Source organism: Schistocerca cancellata, chromosome 2, assembly GCF_023864275.1.
Source record: "Schistocerca cancellata isolate TAMUIC-IGC-003103 chromosome 2, iqSchCanc2.1, whole genome shotgun sequence".
In the NCBI taxonomy this organism is placed as follows: domain Eukaryota; kingdom Metazoa; phylum Arthropoda; class Insecta; order Orthoptera; family Acrididae; genus Schistocerca; species Schistocerca cancellata.
This window is the reverse complement of record NC_064627.1, coordinates 606,248,443-606,269,578: the sequence shown is the minus strand read 5'-3', so window position 1 is coordinate 606,269,578 and position 21,136 is coordinate 606,248,443. Positions and strand designations below refer to the sequence as shown.

The window sequence follows — 21,136 nt, the reverse complement described above, 5'->3', positions numbered from 1 at the left end:
TTGAACCAGTATGTATTCACATATCACAATTTTATGGCGATTGTGGCGTTTCTTAATCAAAAGGTCAACAATCAATTACATTTTGAGCCCCCATACTACTACGCCACAAATCAAAACCCAGTTCTAAGCAAAGAAGGGAAAGCAGAAAGGTGGAAGGAGTATATAGAGGGTCTATACAAGGGCGATGCACTTGAGGACAATATTATGGAAATGGAAGAGGAGGTAGATGAAGATGAAATGGGAGATATGATACTGCGTGAAGAGTTTGACAGAGCACTGTGAGCAAGATGTATGAGACAGCCGAAATAACCTCAAACTTCAAGTAGAATATAATAATTCCAATCCCAAAGAAAGCAGGTGTTGGCAGATGTGAAAATTACCGAACTATCAGTTTAATAAGACACAGCTGCAAAATACTAACGCGAATTCTTTACAGACGAATGGAAAAACTGGTAGAAGCCGACCTCGGGGAGGATCAGCTTGGATTCCGTAGAAATGTTGGAACACATGAGGCAATACTGACCTTACGACTTATCTTAGAAGAAATATTAAGGAAAGGCAAACCTACGTTTCTAGCATTTGTAGACTTAGAGAAAGCTTTTGACAATGTTGACTGGAATACTCTCTTTCAAATTCTGAAGGTGGCAGGGGTAAAATACAAGGAGCGAAAGGCTATTTACAATTTGTACAGAAAGCAGATGGCAGTTATAAGAGTCGAGGGACATGAAAGGGAAGCAGTGGTTGGGAAGGGAGTGAGAGAGGGTTGTAGCCTCTCCCCGATGCTATTCAATCTGTATATTGAGCAAGCAGTAAAAGAAACAAAAGAAAAATTCGGAGTGGGTATTAAAATCCATGGAGAAGAAATAAAAACTTTGAGGTTCGCCGATGACATTGTAATTCTGTCAGACACACCAAAGGACTTGGAAGAGCAGTTGAACGGAATGGACAGTGTCTTGAAAGGAGGATATAAGAAGAACATCAACAAAAGCAAAACGACGATAATGGAATGTAGTCGAATTAAGTCGGGTGATGCTGCGGGAATTAGATTAAGAAATGAGACACTTAAAGTAGTAAAGGAGTTTTGCTATTGGGGAGCAAAGTAACTGATGATGGTCGAAGTAGAGAGGATATAAAATATAGACTGGCAATGGCAAGGAAAGCGTTTCTGAAGAAGGAAAATTTGTTAACATCGAGTATAGATTTAAGTGTCAGGAAGTCGTTTCTGAAAGTATTTGTATGGAGTGTAGCCATGTATGGAAGTGAAACATGGACGATAAATAGTTTAGACAAGAAGAGAATAGAAGCTTTCGAAATGTGGTGCTACAGAAGAATGCTGAAGATTAGATGGGTAGATCACATAACTAATGAGGAGGTATTGAATAGAATTGGGGAGAAGAGGAGTTTGTGGCGCAACTTGACTAGAAGAAGGGATCGGTTGGTAGGACATGTTCTGAGGCATCAAGGGGTCACCAATTTATTACTGGAGGGCAGCGTGGAGGGCAAAAATCGTAGAGGGAGACCAAGAGATGAATACACTGAGCAGATTCAGAAGGATGTAGGCTGCAGTAGGTACTGGGAAATGAAGAGTCTTGCACAGGATAGAGTAGCATGGAGAGTTGCATCAAACCAGTCTCAGGACTGAAGACCACAGCAACAACAACATAGATTTCATCAACCGGCAGCAGTCCATTCTAGGGGTCTGGTGCCATTGTTCACTTGCACTGGGACTGTGTTCCACGTACCAAGCAATAACTCAAAACACGTCTTCATATAATTACATTTATTACGTAAACAGTTAGTAAACAGAGTCACAACATCAACAAAATCCATCATGTTTTCCCAATGGCGTCAACCTAATTTTGGTAGGCAATTACAAAAATACGCGCATCGCCGATCACACGGCCTACTTCAATGTTAAATCACATTGAACTGCTTGTTGGCTTCTCCTAAAAATCTGTTTATAGAGATGCCTCTCACCACCGATTTAAGGAGTATAAATATGTACTTTATAGTAGAATTAAGCTGCCTGATGACCAGCACTATTTTAATTTATATTAGGTTTTATATAAAATATTTTGTCCTTTGTATTTTAAATTAATCACAGTGTATATTACTGTGGTAGTAACAATAACTGAGTCATTTATTCCTACTACAAGTCGTTCTGCCATCTTTGCAAAAAATAAGAAATGCAGTTTTTTACGAAATTTGAAATAACTATCAAATGAATTCAAAATGTCTCATATCAAAGGAAATTTCGTGCTGGTTCTAAAACTGCTCTTAGATTCTGAGAGTCTGTAACATTTTCGAAGTTATGAAGAATTTAAAATCATTATTAATATTAATTCACCTGATGCACTCGCACGTGTGTAAAACATGATTTTTTTGGTTCTCTGTTGTTGGTTTAATGAACATTTCTTTTCAAAACGGTCGTTTCAATGAATTTCATAGTTGTGTCATATATGCTCTCATTGATAGTTGACACAATAGAATTTCAAGCGCTAATAATTCAATGATTCAATAGTAATTGAATTAAACGTTTCAGGAAACTCATGAAACAAGCTGCTTTAGGAGAATTTATGTAAATAAATTGTTCTAATGTAGCTTTGTGTCGTAAATTCCCCGAAACATATGATCGCCGCTGATAATAGCCTGAAGGAAATATTTGGATTAAATAGTTTTTACTCTCACAGTTAGGAAAATACATCTTGACATCGCAAGTAACCACAGAACTGTCAGACAGAAAAAAAAAACCCAGGAATTTTTAATTTCTACAAAAGGCATATCCCCCCCCCCCTCTCTCTCTCTCTCTCTCCTTCTCCGCAATAGAGCGGAGGTCCTGGAATGTGCGGGTATTTATGATGCACTCGTCGGCCTGCTCTACTGTAGACTTCTGACGTCCCCGTTGCTTCATAAGGTTTCGTTCGCTAAGTCGAGGGTGACACCGTGTTTACACGCACAGTCCCACTACTGGTTCGACTGAAAGCCCCTGATGGGGAGTCATCGGCTTCCTGATGCGTACTGATGCAAGTCGTCAGCAAATATGCCGGTTTGCCCGCTTCACCGACACAGTTACTGGCTTGTCGTTGCACATTATCTGCACCGTAAGCTCGTCACGTATTAGTACCTTGAAAGATCCAGAATACGGCGATTGTAATGGTGGAAGCACTGCATATTTTCTTAACATGACGTGGGAGCACCGGTTTAACGTCCTTGTGTCCAAAAACTTTGTGTTTCCATGGCGGGATGCTGGTGAAGGGCAGCAAATATGATAATCTATCTCCACTGGGAGTTGTTGTGCCGAAAAAAGCTTCGATGCAGGCGTAATGTTTCTCCATAAACCACCTCCGCTGTCTACGCTCCAATGACTAGCTTGAAATCTGTGTGGAGGGCCACTAAGACTAGTGGCAGCGTGAAGGTCAAACGTTCTCACAGCGCATAAATACGGCCTTTAACTTTCTATCTCAGTGTTCTGCCATCGCGTTGTTTGCGGAATGGTAGCTGCTAGTATAGTCGTGGTGGAAATTGCACAATTTGGACAACTTGAAGAACAGCACCCCTGATATCTAGTGACGAGCTGGACAGCCGAAACGGGAAATCCAGGTTGTCAGAAAGCTGCATGCTGTTGTCTCCGCCGGGCTATCACTGATTGCAACCACCTCTGCCGTCGAGTGATTTGTAAACAGTGCTAATGGCGTTTAGTGGATCCACGATATCTATATGGACACGGAAGAAACACCTTGTTGTCTGTCAAAATTCTCTCGCTGACTTGTGAACACGCCCATCCATTTTACACCGTTGACATGCTACACGCGTTCTCGCCCACTGGCGACAGTCTTTGTTTGTAATGGGCCACACAAAACTTTCCATCATTAGTGCAATGCAGGGGTGGGCAAGGGTGTACGAGATTATGGATACTGTCAAAAACTCCTCTTCATAGCGTTTCAGACACAAACGATCTGGTGTGGGTCAAGACAACTTCGCTTGCTCACGCTGTATGGGAATGGACTTGTTTTACAAGCATTCTTGCAGCTGTTCACCAGTTACCTCTGCAGCTCCGAATTGACTGTAATTAATATCACATAAGATGGCATCAGATCTTGAGAAAAAAAAATCAGCTTCTACATTTTCTATTCTTCTTATATGCATTGTGTCTGTTGTGGATTGACCAATAAATTCTAACAAGCAAAAATGTCTGGGAGAACAATCCTCTCTAAATTTGCTAATAACAAACATGATTGGTTTGTGATCTGCACGGATTACAAATGGCCTGTTCTCCACATAAGAATGGGAGTGCTGCACCGCTTCGTACATGCTAAGAGCTCTCAGTAGTATGTGCTCCAGCCGGTCTGACAAGTGAGTCTACGCCACCTTACAGGACTTACTGGTGGAGAGTTGCGCTAATTGCCTTTCGGCTAGCCTCTACCACTACAGTTAATGGAGCATACCGAACGGGTAGGGATAAGAGAACTGCTTTTACCTTTTCAAACGCATGCTGCATCTCTCGCGTGCTTGGCAGGGGGCGTTGGTCCATGGCTTTGTTACCTGACAGTGCTGCTGCCAGCGGTGTCTGTGTATCCGCTGTTCCCGGTAGGTGTCATAGAAGAAGCTAATTTTCTAGGCATCTCCTTAACTGCTGTATCTCCTTAAGGGATCTTCTCTGTATGACTGAGGAATGTTACCTGCTTCTGGCACAAAACACATCTTCCATCATTTAAATGGTTCAAATGGCTCTGAGCACTATGGGACTTAACATCTGAGGTCATTAGTCCCCTAGAACTTAGAGCTACTTAAACCTAACTAACCTAAGGACATCACACACATCCATGCCCGAGGCAGGATTCGAACCTGCGACCGTAGCGCGGTTCCAGACTGAAGCGCCTAGAACCGCTTGGCCACACCGGCCGGCTCCATCATTTACTTTTAGACTGTATTTACATATTCTGCCAAACACTGCGATGAGATGCTCCTCGTGTAATGCTAGGATATAATACCAGGATATAATTGAGACAAACGAAATATAAATTCCGGACGCCTTACACTTCGTCAACAAAACCAAATGGCATGTGTAGGTATTCAAAAAGACCAGTGTTATTACTGCGGTATTGAGGCTGTCCTCTTCTGCAACTGGGATCTGATTTTAAGTCCTTTTACAGTATCACGCTGAGGACCATAGCTCCAGCTAGCATATTTATTAAATCCGTTATGTTAGCGACTGGGAAGCCATCGGGGATGGTATGTGTGGTTAAGGCGCCGTCATCTCCACAGGGCTTCCTGACGCTGTCCTTCATTTTTAGTAGATGCATTGGTGATGCCCAAACGCCGTCCGATCTGCCTATGATGCCAGTTTGCAATATTTCTTCAAATTCTGTCTTTGCTGCAGAAAAACTGTCAGGTGCTAATCTCTGTGGCCGTTAAGAGAACGTCTGTCCAGGTATTGTCTTGATAAGGTGATCATGCTATGCAGCACTTTACTTTATTGGCCATCAACTTCCTGTCTAGTTGCTGGTATAATCGAGCTATGAGGTGAGACGATGGTGTTGGTAGCGCCTCTGACTATAGTACCTGTGATCACCTCACCGCTCATCTGAAGCTGTGCTGTACTAAGATTTATCTCCACCCTTTGGTGATGAGTAAAATCTGTTGCCTATATCGGCTCAATTAGATCTGTCAGCACGCACTTCCACTTGAGCTTTGTACTGAAATCCATGTCAATTATCGCCTCACGATAATCATATGTTGTTATGAATGAATTGTTGGCTCCCGTAAGGTCGAGGGGCCTGGCTACCGTTGCGTTCTCATTCTGCCTGAATAATATCATACACTCCTGGAAATGGAAAAAAGAACACATTGACACCGGTGTGTCAGACCCACCATACTTGCTCCGGACACTGCGAGAGGGCTGTACAAGCAATGATCACACGCACGGCACAGCGGACACACCAGGAACCGCGGTGTTGGCCGTCGAATGGCGCTAGCTGCGCAGCATTTGTGCACCGCCGCCGTCAGTGTCAGCCAGTTTGCCGTGGCATACGGAGCTCCATCGCAGTCTTTAACACTGGTAGCATGCCGCGACAGCGTGGACGTGAACCGTATGTGCAGTTGACGGACTTTGAGCGAGGGCGTATAGTGGGCATGCGGGAGGCCGGGTGGACGTACCGCCGAATTGCTCAACACGTGGGGCGTGAGGTCTCCACAGTACATCGATGTTGTCGCCAGTGGTCGGCGGAAGGTGCACGTGCCCGTCGACCTGGGACCGGACCGCAGTGACGCACGGGTGCACGCCAAGACCGTAGGATCCTACGCAGTGCCGTAGGGGACCGCACCGCCACTTCCCAGCAAATTAGGGACACTGTTGCTCCTGGGGTATCGGCGAGGACCATTCGCAACCGTCTCCATGAAGCTGGGCTACGGTCCCGCACACCGTTAGGCCGTCTTCCGCTCACGCCCCAACATCGTGCAGCCCGCCTCCAGTGGTGTCGCGACAGGTGTGAATGGAGGGACGAATGGAGACGTGTCGTCTTCAGCGATGAGAGTCGCTTCTGCCTTGGTGCCAATGATGGTCGTATGCGTGTTTGGCGCCGTGCAGGTGAGCGCCACAATCAGGACTGCATACGACCGAGACACACAGGGCCAACACCCGGAATCATGGTGTGGGGAGCGATCTCCTACACTGGCCGTACACCACTGGTGATCGTCGAGGGGACACTGAATAGTGCACGGTACATTCAAACCGTCATCGAACCCATCGTTCTACCATTCCTAGACCGGCAAGGGAACTTGCTGTTCCAACAGGACAATGCACGTCCGCATGTATCCCGTGCCACCCAACGTGCTCTAGAAGGTGTAAGTCAACTACCCTGGCCAGCAAGATCTCCGGATCTGTCCCCCATTGAGCATGTTTGGGACTGGATGAAGCGTCGTCTCACGCGGTCTGCACGTCCAGCACGAACGCTGGTCCAACTGAGGCGCCAGGTGGAAATGGCATGGCAAGCCGTTCCACAGGACTACATCCAGCATCTCTACGATCGTCTCCATGGGAGAATAGCAGCCTGCATTGCTGCGAAAGGTGGATATACACTGTACTAGTGCCGACATTGTGCATGCTCTGTTGCCTGTGTCTATGTGCCTGTGGTTCTGTCAGTGTGATCATGTGATGTATCTGACCCCAGGAATGTGTCAATAAAGTTTCCCCTTCCTGGGACAATGAATTCACGGTGTTCTTATTTCAATTTCCAGGAGTGTATTTGCGTCTGAACCCTAGCCGATCAAATAGCGACCTCTGCTTTCTTGTGCTTACATACAAAAGGCGGGATAATGTAAGCAAGCAAGACTAGTTCGCTGCGTGTGTGGTTGAGCTGACCTATTCTGCTCCCATCTTGAATACCGTGTGTGAATTAAGTTTGTTTACATGCTTTACATTGATTTGATGACCCGTGTCGTCATTTTTAATGTGGTGCTCTTGTGGGAACTTCCAGACTGCTGTGCCTATTGCCGAGTCCTGAGGCCGTTAGGGAACATATTCAGAGCCGTGCATCTTGTGGTCCGATCACCAAACTGACTGCGATACCAGCACACCGGGCCGTGTTGCTAACCTTAAGACATTTGTGCGTCTGCATGATTCTGCTGGTAGGATGAATACCTATCTTCTTTTTGCCCTTCGTGGGTCTGCTTATCAATTGTCAGATACGACTATTGCTTCTGCAGTGGGTCTGTTTGGCATTTCAAACTTCAAAGCTGTCGCTCCTTCTCGACAGCAGCTGTCTCCTCCGAGCTGACATCGTTAGCTGCTTGCGTCACCACTGAGGTTTTCACTTTTTCTACCAAAATACACACTTCGTCTGCTATTGCAACTACAGAGTTAACGTCACTTCTCTCACACGTCACCACGGCTGTCTTCACTGGTGATGGTAATTGTGTCAACCACACTTGGCACAGCGTCGCATTAGATATTGCCAATTCTTGGACGGCGTTCTATCGCCCATATGCTCTCTCTGTAATATCTGCTGCACGCGCTGGTCTTACACATCCGACATACTAGCTGTCCTGACGGATAGCTATTTCTGCTGAGAGGTAGGCTTCAATATAATATCTGAGACCATTGTGACTATCCGGGAATCTAAACTGTTAACTGCCGCAGCAAATTTCGTGTGATCACCAATAACGTTTTTGACCCAAAGTTCCGGTTTTTCCAGTAGGAACTTCGGGATCTGCACCTTCATTTGCGGAGTAAAAGCTGCGTTAGATTCAGCGGACAAACTGCTTGTCGTATTTTCGGCCTGTCTTGGCTTCATGTCCTCTTGTGTCGCGACTCGAGTTCGAAAGTCGCCAATTTGCTTTTTCAGATGCTCTTGCAGTTGTAAAAGCTGTCTCCATCTGAACCCGTCTAATGTAGTGACGCGAAGTCACCATTTGACTTTGTGCGTTTCCTGAGATCTCTGCGGTCTTTCGCATTTCAGTGGTCACCAATTTATAGGATTTCTCCATAATTCACCCGCTAATAATTCAATGATACGACAGTACTTGAATTAAATTGTTTTTATTCTCATACTCAGGAAAATGTAACTTGACAAATGCTTCAAATGGCTCTGAGCACTATGGGACTTAACTGCAGAGGTCCTCTATAACTTAGAACTACTTAAACCTAACTAACCTAAGGACACCACACACATCCATGCCCGAGGCAGGATTCGAACCTGCGACCGTAGCGGTCGTGCGGTTCCAGACTGTAGCGCCTAGAACCGCTCGGCCACTCAGGCCGGCTGCAACTTGACAACCGCAAGTAAACACACAACTGTCAAACTCAAGGCAAAGAGCAGACAACATTACTAATCAAAAGTCCAAAGAACAAATATTTGCAATTTTTAACTGTCAAAAGTCAACGACACAGTTTCGAAATTATCAGAAGGAATAGCCTCCCATGAAACCCATTATCATACTACGATCTTCAGTTATTGTCGTTCCTCAGTTAATGGTAGCAAAATATGGAGTGATGAATTTAAGTGATTTCAGTGTTCGAAATGTGGACTTTTTATTGAATTCCAAAATACAATGTCAGCAGGATTGTATGGTCTCTATGGAATTAGCAAGCAATCAGCAATATTGTGCTGCTGTTATAAATATGTCTTTGTATAGAAAAATTGATTTTATTTATTGTAAATTGAGGTTATGTCGTAGAGTCTGTTGTTACTGTTCATGACTGGCTTTGCTTTAATAATCGATAGTCGACTATGAAATCCTATCACACGATGTAGCTGTAATGTTTGTCAGAAAACGACTGACACTACTTTTAGATATCTCACTTAGTTCATAGTGTGGAAAAGTAAGACCTCCAAGTGAAGGAAGAATAGCTGACCTAGCTGGACTGTAGATTTTACTTCCCCCATAGTGTTTACAGCTTTATGACCAACGACGTGAGATAAAAGTAGAACTGAACACGAAGTTGGAATTTTTGGGTTCGTTAGTCTGTTGCGCTGTGAAGATAATATTAACGTCTTGCCTACACTTGTGGAATGCGTTATCAGGCGGTGCTACGTGAAGTTGTACGTGTTATTTTGCACAAATTTACTATCAGTATTTGACAGACATATTCAGTCTTCAGAAAAAAGACACCTGGGAATTTTTAACAACTAGTGGTCCTCGCAACCATGATCTCTTCGCAGGGAAGAAACACTACGTAACAAAGTTGTGTTCCTACATTTAAGATATGTGAGCTTCGTGTTGACAAAATAAAAGATGTGAAATCTTATGTTACAAACAAAAATTTCGACAAAAAGAAACTGACGAATGAGGCCTGCTACTGACGAACAACGCACAAATAAAATAATATGTGGGGGTCAGTCATCTGTTTCTTCGATCCACTGGGTTTACCTAGACGTCTCTGGGGACTAGATCTAGCGCCGATTATTTGTGAGGTGAAGTCAGGTTCATTATGATGTGCCCATCATTTCGTTAATGGTCACAGTTATTGTGATATTTACGTGGACGTAAGACACTGCGCGAAGATCGAAAAAGTTTGCAATGAAAAACAGGGGTCGCTATGATTTTACGTTTTTTATTTTTATTTTATTTTACACGTCTAGTTCCGTAGGACCAAATTGCGGAGCAAATCTTCAACGTCATGGAACGTGTCAGAACATGAAATTACAGCATAAAAGTAATAACAGATAAAATGTGATGAACTCAAAAAAAGATAAGTCATGAGTTTATGTAAACGCAATCCACAATACAACATAGGCATCGGCTTAATTTTTCAAGCAACTCCTCGACAGAATAGAAGGAGTGACCCACGAGGAAAATCTTCAGTTTCGATTTGAAAGTATGGAATACTATTGTACAGGAATATGAGTACTCCCACGTAACTGGCGAACAGTATAGTGTTGCACAGTTTAATAAACCGTTCGCTAATATGAAGAGTCAAGTAAAGAAGCAAACCGATCTGAAGGAAACATGAAATAAACCGATTAGACTTAACGACTGGCAAAAGGATTTATTCTTATTGCTCTCCCAGGAAGATAATCTCGTTTTTAGAAAGGTTCCAGGAGCTATTTCTGTTGTTGTCAAGCACGTATCAAACGCTGCTAAAGGCTGCCTCAGAAATGAGGATCAGATTTAAATGTCATTTGCAGGTATGTGCCCAGCTGTTTCTCCCGTGACAACAAAACCGGAAACCCAACATACATTCGACCTGGAGTGAAAACCCTTGAAGCATATAAAAGAGAAGAAACAAAATTTCTCTTTACCGCAACTTCAGAGACTTGTATTTTTGTTCAGTCCGGAACCGCGCCACTGCTACGGTCGCAGGTTCGTATCCTGCCTCGGGCATGGATGTGTGTGATGTCCCTAGGTTAGTTAGGTTTAAGTAGTTCTAAGTTCTAGGGGACTGATGACCTCAGATGTTAAGCCCCATAGTGCTCAGAGCCATTTGAACCATTTTGTATTTTTGAAACAATTAGAATTACAGAACCTTCAAATAGAAATCGAAAATAAAAAGATGGAAAAAAATTGTAGAGGACGAATATACTCAAACGGATTATTAGTATGAAACATAAATAGTGTTTGAAGAAGAAGAAGAAGAAGTTAGACGTGAAACCATGGTAAAGGGATTTTAACAAACCTTCCAATTTACAACTGATTGGCTGTTTGCTATTTCTATAAGAAGATTTCATTCTATGGTTGCTGCTCCAACCATGTACAAAATTTTAAAACATAAATATTGTATTGTTCAACGTTTATTATTACCATGTTATTTCCATTCCTTCCCTCATTGTCCAAAACAAATAAATAAGACTACAATTTGTAGATTTCTCCTGCTCTCTTGTAAATGCTGACTTCCAATTAGAATTACACTGCTTATATGTTCGTTGTTGCGTTTGAGTAGTTCACAGTTAAACTATGAAAAAACTCATAAATAAATCGGAGCGTTTGCTGCCGCTTCTGTTCACTACGAACCTTGCTTCCACTGCATTCTAGCTGCTTGTCGGTAGGCTCGTCTTCATCATAACTCTCACTTCCGTTGTCTTCTTCTTCTTTTTCTACTTTTTATTCTTCTCCATTCTTCCTCTCCTCCAAATGAAACTGAAAGTGATATTTCAGGTGCTTAGAGATGTTGTGCTGAACAGCACACATTACTATTAGTTTGAGGACTCTCTCTAAAGAAAGTGTTACACAGTTATTGATGATTGGAAATTGTTGCTTCAGTTGACCAAAGGCACTCTCCACTACCCCCATTTTTCTCTGGCATGGACCAAATTGAATCTTCCCCGATCAGCATTTCTTGTTGGCGTAAACGGAGTAACTAAGCACGGAGACATTTTTCCATACCAGGAATTACCAAGTATTAAGCATGCCCATGGTGCCCTGAAATTATACAGGGTGCGGCAGAACCGACTCAGCAGTTTCTATCCATTGCCGCTGGGACTGTGATGGGGGTAGGCACTTGCACGTGGTCTGCCTTTGTTCTGTTGTTGGTCCCATTTCAGTAGCCAACATGGTCTGGACCGTTGCACGTTGTGGTTTTGCCTTTCGCGCTTATTATGAAAACAACATATCTGTGATCGCTACACAAGGAGCTTTTCGTCTACAGTTCAACATTCCACTCAACAATGCCGTTCCTGATGCACACACAATTCGGTCTTGGGTTAGGCACTTGGAGGAAACTGGTAGTACACTAAGAATAGATAGATACACATGGCCGTTGCAGATCCATCAGAACGCCAGAAAATGTGCAGCGGGTGAGAACAGCAGTTCAAAATCGCCGCAACGTTCTGCTCGACGACATGCTGTTGGATTGGGGATTTCAGACCGCAGTTTGAGAAGGATTCTGCAGTGCAGTTTGAGAAGGATTCTGCAATCCGATTTGAAGTTCCAGCCTTTCAAAATAATCATTGCTCAAGAATTACGCCCAGCAGACTAAGCCACCGGTCAAAATCTGTGTGAGCAAATGCTTGCTCAGATTCCTACGAATGCAGCTTTCTTCAGTAGTGACGAGGCACATTTTCATCTTAGTGGATGCGTGAATAAGCAAAACTTCCGCTACTGGGCTGAAAATAGCCCCCGAATTATTCATGAAAGGCCGCAAGATTCTCCTAAAGCGGCAGTGTGCTGTGCCATATCACAATTTGGCCTGGTAGACCCTTACTTTTTTGAGGAGGAAGGAGTGACCTTGACAGTAAATTCCACACGTTATGTTTCAATGTTGCAAAATTTTCTGCAACCCAGAATGGACGAGATTGTTGAAGGACTGGGGGACTTGTGGTTCCAACAGGATGGAGCTACTGCTCACACAGCTCGAATTTCACTTCATGATTTGAGAGAAATGTTTCCGGGACGCCTCGTCTCTTTGAGGGATGATGTCGGGTGGCCTGCGCGCTCACCAGATTTGAGCTTTTGTGACGATTTTCTTTGGGGATTCCTGAAGGAAAAGGTTTTCAAAAGCCGCCCTCACTCCCTTCCAGACTTAAAAGAGCGTAATGCTGCCGAAGTGAATGCCATACCCCGCGATATGTATGCAAGAGCTGCTCGAAAGTTCAGGGATCGTCTACAACAATGTATTGATGCTAACGGTAGCCATATTGAGGACATTATCTTCAAAGCTAAATGAATGTAATATGGTATATTGTACTATTTTTTCTATACATCCAGATTTACTTTTTATTGCTCCTTAAAACTGCTTAGTCTATTCTGCCGCACCCTGTATTTCTAATTGGCCTACGTCGCCATATTCAAGCATCACGCACGCTACCAGACCATTCTGCACTCATGCCAGTAAATTTCTCACTAGCATCTACGGTGACCTGCACATTGATTGAGACACAACCTTTGTGACTGATGTAATCATCACTATAAAATGCTGCTTTTCTAATTTATATTTGGGTGCAATCCACAGCCCCTATAACAGTTGTCAGTCGAAATACTTTTTGCCATTCCAGCTTAGCCGTGTTAATTTCCTACATTTTAGACGGAATTCGAATCCAGTCGTGAGTTTTTAAAATTATCTGATCCATAAGATCGTTCACTGTTTTACATGCTGTCGTCTGGTCAACTCCAAAGTCTAGAACCCAGAATCGGCCACTCGCCCACACAACGAAGTATCTCCATCCGTTCACGGGAAGTCAAGGCTCCTCCGCCTGTTTCATCACCTGCGTAAATTCCGCAGTTAAAAAGTCCAAATTTTCAAGTCGTAACATCTTTCTACATCTACTGTCATCCCGCCGAATCTTATAATGCTTCTCATGTCTGACCCGCAAGAACATCGCTGTGGCGCAGACTGACGGACAGTGCTTAAGAGTTAGCATGCCGCTAACGTCTTATGAATAACTCTTACGCATCTGAGTGTGAAAGGCCAACGGCCTTGCCGCAGTGGTAACACCGGTTCCCGTCAGATCACCGAAGTTAAGCGCTGTCGGGTTGGGCTAGCACTTGGATGGATGACCATCCGGTCTGCCGAGCGCTATTGGCAAGCGGGGTGCACTCAGCCCCTGTGAGGCAAACTGAGGAGCTACTTGATTGAGAAGCATCGGCTCGGGTCTCGGAAACTGACATACGACCGGAAGAGCGGTGTGCTGACCACACGCCCCTCCATATCTGCATCCAGTGGCGCCTGTGGGTTGAGGATGACACGGCGGCCGGTCGGCTCCGTTGTGCCTTCATGGCCTGTTCGGGAGGAGTTAAGTTTTTTTTTTTTTTAAATCTGAGTGTGAAAACTATATCCCGTTCTTTACTCACAATTTAAATCTAACCCGTCCGCAAAAGTCAAGGTACATCTGGTACAAGACTTGGCTACAGCTTGGTTTTATTCACATCATTCATTATGTTCTTGAGCTGTCACAGCATCAAAAAGAAACTGACTTCATTGTTGTTTACATCCTATAGTGCACTATTACACTTAGCAATGTAGCAGCTGAAGACAGTCATTTACTATTTCGGCTACCAGGATTAAGTAATAATGTCAGACTCCCTTGAGGCCTTTGTAAATCGACAGTTTTTCCTAAACTTTCACATTAGATTCTTCTTTCGTGAGCTGTGAGTAAAGTGTGATCAGGTGACAGAAAGGAAAACAGAAAGACAGAGGAACACGCTGGCGTATTGCACAAACTTAAGGGCACCGCAGGATTTGAAGACCTTAACTCGCAAACGAGTCGTTTTCAACTTTACCTTGCGCCCATGATGCACTAGACATGTATGACATAGGTGCATTATTTACTGTGAGCCCTATGTGCCCTTTGGCAAAATAATGATAAGAGTTTCTTTCACCATACAAGAAGTCCGCCCCCGATAGCTGAGTGGTCAGCTCGATTCCCCGCTGGGTCGGAGATTTTCTCCACTCAGGGGCCGGGTGTGTGTTGTCCTAATCATCATCATTTCCTCCCCATCGACGCGCAAGTCGCCGAAGTGGCGTCAAATCAAAAGACTTGCACCCGGCGAACGGTCTACCCGACGGGAGGCCCTAGTCACACGACCATACAAGAACTTTCCGAACAGTGGCACATTGCTTTGGCCGTAATCGTAGGGTGGCTAAGGCTTCTTGCATGATAACTTTAACAGTCGGCAAGGCTTTTAAGCCGTTTCGACTTGGAAGATAGAAGAGCTCTGTTATCTTGGGTGTTAAGAGAGCAGTTATTCTACGTAAAACACAGTGCCACTGATTACTGTTTGTCAAACAGATATCCCGCCTGGCTAGCAGATAACAGATTAGATACTTAGAGTGTTTAGTAAATCAGCCAACTTTTAAAGATTGCAAGTAACGAATAAGCGTCTCGGTATCTACAAGGAAAGAAATAAAACGTTTATAAACTCTCATTTATGAGTATCATAAGCTATTAACCGAACTGCTTGCGTTCACTTCTGCTGGAATGTATGGGAAGACAAATTGGAATCAATCGAGTAGAGCGTAGACCACAACGGATTCCTAGAAGATGACTCTGTTGCTCGGTGCCTGCAGAATTAATCACCGTTCTTTAAGCAAATACTGCACACTCGTTTCTTTACTTTGTCACTCACGTACGTCAGTCTTAGTTCAATACTGTCCAGTTCTTTCTAAAAGAGTCAGCTAACATACTGCTTCCTCCTACATATATTTACTAAATTTATTTATCTATTACTTGTTTAGCCTGATCGGATTTGGGCCTTCAGAGCCTCTCTTACATGTGACCAGGAACAACAAATACAGAAAATATTACATAACAATCACAATAATAATAATTTGCATTATTAATAAAAATAATAATTGGCAATAATAATAATAATAGTTAATAAGAATAAAAATAACAGTAACACTAACAATGTGCTAAGATATTGAATGAATTAAGAAAGACATTGACTGGTTTAACGCTTTTGAAGTCTTGTTTGGTTTTAGAAGAAGTGGAAGGGAGAATGGAACAGGGGAAGATTGAAATGAAAGTGACAGTGGCTACTAGGAAAGAAGAGAAGTCAATAGAGAACTCTGTAGATAAGGGGAGGGAAAAGTGGTGCGGACGGAGGTTTGACGAGAATTAGCTGCAGAAGGAAGAAGACTATGGAAATAAAATTAGAAACATTCGAGCTCTTACAAAGGCTTTGAAACAGTCATTCTTCCTGCGCTCTTTTCTTGACTGGAACAGGAAAAGAGGAGGACGACAATTTTACAAGAAAGAATTATCCGCAACACACCGTAAGGTGGCTTCCGACGTATACAGAAGTAGTAAGTTGACCTCGCTGTCGACGCGTTGTTAGATCCTGGTCTTCCTTCATGACGCCTCCACCGAAAGGTCGTATTCCTTGTGTCCTCGAATAATATGCGAGAAGAGAAAGAGAGACCGACTTGTTGCAATTCAACAAGCATTCAGACGGCAATTGGAGCGTCGTTTTCTTCCAATAACGTCAATTCGAAGGCAGCACCCTAATGATATTGTCCCACGCGTCATGATAAGATCTATAATTTTTTTGCTTTTTGATAACGAAAGATATAATTATTACATATAATTCAAAAAACCCACACTATATCGCGCAGTTTTATTGGAACACAGACGTCATTTGTGGGGCAACTGAACAAACTCTCTGTAAAGGTATGAATCTGTTGACTGTATTTCTTAATAACAAATTATGTAATCATGAATTGACCTTAGTTCTTTACGAAGTCGCAATTCGAAGTTGTTGATAGAACAATTTATCGAACTGTGTATGTAATTAGGATAAGTCCGGGAGAGTTGGACCCCCGGTCTAGTGACGTATTTCACAAATTCGAGAGTAGTTTGAAAAGTTCTCAGAATCACTACGAGAAGTCAGCGCTAGCGCCACGAGCTCTTCATGTGATATTCATTGGACTTTTGCTTGTAAACACGTGCCACGTCAGTGCTCTTGGAAGAACGCTGTGGTGGTGATGCGATTCTGTGTTGCTCCCGCGAAGTGATTAGCGAAGATGGAAAAAATCGAGATCCGAGCAGTGATTAAGTAATTCGTAAAGAAAGGTATGAAAGCAAAGGACATTCATGCCGATTTGTGGGATACGCTGGGGGACTCTGCTCCTTCATATTCATCTGTTGCCAAGTGGACAGATGAATTTAAATCTGGTCGGGAGAGCTTAGTTGATGATCCGAGCAGTAGTCGGCCAAGATGTGTCACTACTCCGGAAATCATTGCAAACGTACAGGAAATGGTCATGGAGGATCGCCGATTGAAAATGTGTGAAATTGCTCACGCTTGCCAGATGTCATCTGAAAGGGTATATCACATTTTAACTGAATAATTAGAAATGAAAAAATTATCTGCAAGATTGGTGCCACGACAAGACAAGCGCGCCCGCACACATGTACCGTCGCAATGGCAAAATTAGACGAACTAAGGTATGGATTGTTGCAACACCCGCCTATTCACCTTATATGGCTCCGTCAGATTTCCATCTCTTCCCAAAACTAAAAATTTTTCTTGGTGGACGAAGATTCACTTCAAACGAAGAATTGATAGCTGGAGTTGACAATCGTTTTGCAGGCCTGGAGGAAACTCATTTTCGAGATGGGATCAAGGCAATGGAAAATCGTTGGAGCAAGTGCATTCATCTAGAAGCAGACTATATTGGAAAATAAAAGATGTTTCAGTGACGTAAGTACTTTTTTTCTATCCCGATCCGAGAACTTTTCAAACCACCCTCGTACACAGCTAGAGAAGCTCCCGCAACATGCAAGGAAACTGTTTTGTGAACAAACGTGGTGCAAAAGTGTTGCTGTCATTTTCATGTCACTTATAGAGAAAAATCATACTCTCTGATCTGGTAATCCGAGGAGTTTTATCGTGTGGTTATATTATTTTAGTATTAAGGCTTAGTTTGCACAATATTGATGCAATTTTTTACTGCGAACTTGACAAGTATGTAGGCATGAACCTAACCTAAAATGGCCACGGAGATCGCTACCTGCAGATAGAAGTCTGTGTGGTCCATCTCTCTCAGACAATCGGGGAGTTGGACCAGTGTTATCTGGGAGACATGGACCACTTGTTTTAATGCGAGAGAGCTGGAGCACAATTAAATTTAGCTCAAGGCATGTTGAATAAGCCCAATGAAGACGGCCGCAGGCCCAAACTACGCTTACTTGTCGGAAGATATGCCTGTGCCAACAAATGGAAAAGCAGAATCCCATACAAAGGCCAACCAACCACTTCAGAGCCCATCAAAAGACCTAGTCATCCCAAACACATCAGAAGAGAAGGGTTATCTGCGCAAGTCAAATTCCTGCACTAACACAGCTTCAGATTCCACTCCTACAAAACCTAACACTCCCAAGATTACAGCCGAGATAGACAAAACACTTGGAAGAAATATCACCTAGTCCTTAAAATGATAAAACCATGAATTTTAAGAGAAGGCAGCATCTGCACCTAAAGGGCTAAACTCTGCTGAAAATGTGGAAACTGCGAAGAAAAAGGGGGCTAAGAAAAGAAAAAAAAAGAAAATACTGCAACTGTAAAAAGCTCACCGAGTTCGTCTGAAGCAGACACACTGAAGAAGATAACGAAAATAATTTTAATTAATGGGATGAAGATGTGTTTCTTTGGTTTGGTGGGGCCAATTACGAAACTAATAACAATGATAATTGGATTCAGTGTTTTTCCTGTTCACGATGGTCACATGAATATTGTTCAACATTTGGTAATAAGTGTAATTGGTATGGGGGGCGGGGGTACAGAGGCTAATGCTTGAACAAAGCCAACAACTCATTAGAAAGGCTGGTGTTCAATCAAGATTTATAATATACTGATAAAATCGTTCTGGACCAAAATATTTAATTAATAATAATTCTGTAATCAATACAACATATAACAATCAAAAATTTAAAATATATGTATATGGTCCATCTCTCCTGTACACTGGTCCACCTCCACCACACACCCAAGGGTGAGATGGATCACTCTTGTACATTTTAGTTTTAGCATACCTCTTGTATTTTAAGTGGCATTATCTCAGTAATATATTGAACTTAATTTTATATGATGTTCTATACGAGCATGATGACAGATGTCAAAAAAACTTGAATAGCACACAAAGTTCATGTTGTGGTCGAACTCTCCCAGACTTACCCTATGTGTACCTATAACTCGTGGCTGCAGCTACGACTTAAAACTGTTAGACAACCTTCCACGACTTTCATGTCATTTTCTTTAATTAACGCCGTAAACGTCATACGGTCAGTTGCCGCTTCGATATTTCCACCATTACATGGCACACCCACCATCAGTACGGCTCGCCATCACTCCAGATTTTATTGTCTTCATACTGGTCTCGCACACTCACAAGCCGAACGGTACTCCGTCAATCGCCACGGGATCACGGAACGTGGTGTCTTCATCAAAAACCGTGCATAACTGTGACGCAATATCGGCTGTAAGACGCACAGCGCAATGCCACCGTCGAGCGAACATCCAACCAGAAAAGCGTAGTCAGTAGACTTGCCAGCCTGCTTACAGTGTTCCATGGATTATGATTGTATGAATGTTAGCGTCAAAGAAAGACTCATGTTGGTCCTCTGCAGATAATCTACTGGAGAGAAGCCAGAGACGCGATCTTCTCTCAAAAGTTGTGCTCGTGCTGTGGCCTTCATTTCTGAGACTGGTCTGATGCAACTCCCTGCGATAGTTTAACCTGTGCAAGTCTGCATATGCCGGCCCTAGGTTGCCTGGTTGGCGCAATCCCGCAAATCGAGGGCGTAAGTTGCCATGCACAGCAAACTCTCGCTGCATTTAGTCTTTTACAGCTCTGAGCTGTTCTGCTGTCGAAATGCCGGCCTTTACCACGGACGTTAGCCCCTGCTCTCCCGTAGTCATTTGAACATTTAACACTTAGGGAGGCGTGCTGGTTTCACACTTTTCATATCTTCATAAACACACTTCTCTGTATCACAAACTACTTAATCCTCGAGGCCTCAAGAAGTATCCATAAACCTATTCCTTCTTTTAGTCGAGTTGTGTCACAAATGTCTTTCGTCCAAAATCCAATTCACTTGCTTTTCATTCGTTAATCCATGTATATACAGCTTTTTAAAAGCTTCTATTTTCCTGTTAACTGTTTATCGTTCTTCTCGAGTTATATTCTAAACAGATACTTTCGGAAAAGACTGCCACACAATTAACTTTTATACTGTATTTTAATACATTTTCCTTGCTAGTTGCTGCTCTGCATTTTATATCCATTCTACGTCTTCCATCGTCACATACTTACCCGCCTAAATAGTAAAAATCGTCTGCTACTTTCCGTGCCTGATTTCCAAATCAAATTCCTTCAGTCTCACATTGCTTAATTCGAGTATAATCATAGCCCTTTTTCTTTATCTTTTTACTGATTAGGCAGGCCTCTATCCAATCTGTTCCCAATTTCTTTGCCATCTGTGGCAGAATGCGACTGCGAGAGACGTCAGCCTGATCAACAGGCTGGTCGGTTTGATGGGAAAGAGTCTAATCGAGGCAGGCGTCTTCCAATGAGCCAGTGACACATAGTTTTAATCTATCAGGAAATTTAAGATCAGCGCACTCTCTAACACAGGACCGAGCGAGGTGGTGCAGTGGCTAGCACGTAGCACACTGGACTCGCATTCGGGAGGACGAATGTTGAAACCCGCGTCCGGCCATCCAGATCTAGGTTTTCCGTGATTTTCCTAAATCGCTTCAGGCAAATGGCGGAATGGTTCCTTTGAAAGGGCACGGCCGATTTCCTTTCCCAAACCGAGCTTACGCTCCGTCTCTAATGATCTCGTTGTCGATGGGACGTTAAACACTGATCTCCTCCTCCTTCTCCTCCTCCAACGCAGAATTCTGGAAATTCAATAAGATTTCATTCTGAAAAGCAACAGTAGGATCTAAAATCAACCAAAACAAGTGATTCAAAAGTACTTGCTAGTATCTTGCGCAGCAGGTTGGGGATAAAAAAGTTGATAATAAGGTCAGAGGAGAGTAGAGGACGTCAAATCGAGCAAAATTTCCCATTAAATCGCGGGTCGGGAACGCACCATTGTCAACTGACGGCCAATTAGCGACGAGCGCGCTGTAGTGTGTGCATTTATATTAACTTACCCTAGCTGAGACCAGTTATACTCATGAACAGAGTCACTAAGTAAATGAGCTGAAGATAATGGTTTCATCTGAACAATCAAAGTTAGACAAACATTAAATGCCT

General features: G+C 43.2%; 1 protein-coding gene and 1 pseudogene across 1 annotated transcript in view; one reads left to right on the top strand and one right to left on the bottom strand.

The window, feature by feature from the left end:
* LOC126157063 (nose resistant to fluoxetine protein 6-like) overlaps nt 1-21,136 on the bottom strand; it is a gene marked incomplete at its 5' end in the record, with an annotated part of 297,846 nt that overhangs the window by 252,171 nt on the left and 24,539 nt on the right. The window lies entirely within an intron of this gene.
* LOC126163534 (5S ribosomal RNA) lies at nt 13,840-13,957 on the top strand (annotated as a pseudogene).